Consider the following 1706-nt stretch of genomic DNA (forward strand, 5'->3'; position numbering starts at 1 on the left):
GGCGGTGGCACCGGGATGCTGCCAGGATCCCTGAGGTGCCCTGGCAGGCAGGGTGTGCCCAGTGATGCCTGCCCAGGGATGGGCTGGGGCGTCCTCCCTGCACCACAGAGCTCGGCAGCCGGGCTGCGGGCATGAGGCTGCAGCTCCTGCTCCCGCTGAAGAAGCACCTCCACTTTGGGGGTGCATAGCACGGGAGGGGAGTGCTGGCCCCACATTGCGCCAGAAGCGGGGGCTGCAGGAGAACCTGGCTGGGGCGAGAGGCTGCAGGCAACAGGGCTGGAACAGGTTCAGAGGATGTGCCCCTCCTGTGGTACCACAGACGTGCGGGGCTGTGACATGCTACCCACGCACCGGCTACAGCCCCTCCACACATCCCCCCGCTCCTCCTGTAGCCCCTCCCAGAGTGCCCCCTCACAGCCCACTGCAGTCAGCAGCCCCTCCTAGAGCCCCCCGTACACCCACGCCCCCACACAACTCCTCCTGCAGTCCCCCCATGCCTCCCTTTGCCCCCACACCCCGTCTGGGCCACCCCCCCGCTGGCAGGGGCTCTCTCGGGGTGCAGTTGTGGCTGTGATCCACCTTTCTGAGCGGTGATGACCCCACCTTTGTGGAGGCTCACCCTGGCCAGGTGCCCCCAAAGCTACTGCGTCACTCCCTCTTCAACTGAGCAGGGAGGGAAAATGCAAGGAAAAGATCAAGCTAAGGACCAGTATACATCACCAGATGCAGGCATGGGTAAAATAGACTAAATTTGGGGAAATTAATGGAAATTCATAAAATAATGGAATAATGGAATGGTTTGGGCTGGAAGGGACCTTAAAGCCCATCTTGTTCCAAGCTCCTACCATGGGCAGGGACAATTTCCACTATCCCAGGTTGCTCCAAGCCCTGTCCAGCCTGGCCTTGGACACTTCCAGGGATCCAGGGGCAGCCACAACTTCTCTGGGCACCCTGCGCCAGGGCCTGCCCACCCTCACAGCCAAGAACTTCTTCCTAATATCTGATCTAAATCTCCCCTTTTATATAATTATCACCAATCAAATCAGAACAGGGTAATGAGAAAAACCCCCAAACCTTAACCCCTTTTCCCATCTCTTCCTTCCTCTTGGGCTCAAAGTCATTCCTGATTTCTCTCCCTTCTCCCCTCTGCACTGGTGGCTGTGGGCAGTTCACCAGACCCCTCTGCAGACACTGCCTGCCTGGGGGGGCTGGAGAGGACAGCAGGCAGGACAGGCCCCTGTCTCCTTGGGTGCCGGGGGAACTGGGGCACTGGGAGGGGTTGCATGAGCCAGAAGGGTCCCAGAATCTGAGGGTCACGCTGGGAGAGGGGTCTCAGGACTAGGGTGGAAGGGGACATGCTGGATCCAGGCTGTGCAGGGGTCCCAAGCCAAGCTGGCCGCAGTGTTAGGGTCTGAGGGCCATTCTGGGTTTGGGGTTCCAGCAGCATCCGGGGTAGGGAGTCCTGGACCAGGCTGGGCAGAGAGGCCGGGCTGGGCTGGGAGCGGATCCTAGATTCGGGCTGGATGGGGGTGCCCGGACAAACTGGGGTGGTCTCAGAGCGCTGGGGACGCCATGAGGGGACTGTGGAGGGGGGAATCCCCCGGAGGATGCGCCGGGAGGGGATCAGGCAGCAAACCGGGATCGGGGGAAACCCGCGGAGGTGTCCCGGCGGCGGGGCGGGGCAGGGCAGGGGGCGGACACCTCCC

Source organism: Geospiza fortis, unplaced genomic scaffold (genome assembly GCF_000277835.1).
Source record: "Geospiza fortis unplaced genomic scaffold, GeoFor_1.0 scaffold412, whole genome shotgun sequence".
In the NCBI taxonomy this organism is placed as follows: domain Eukaryota; kingdom Metazoa; phylum Chordata; class Aves; order Passeriformes; family Thraupidae; genus Geospiza; species Geospiza fortis.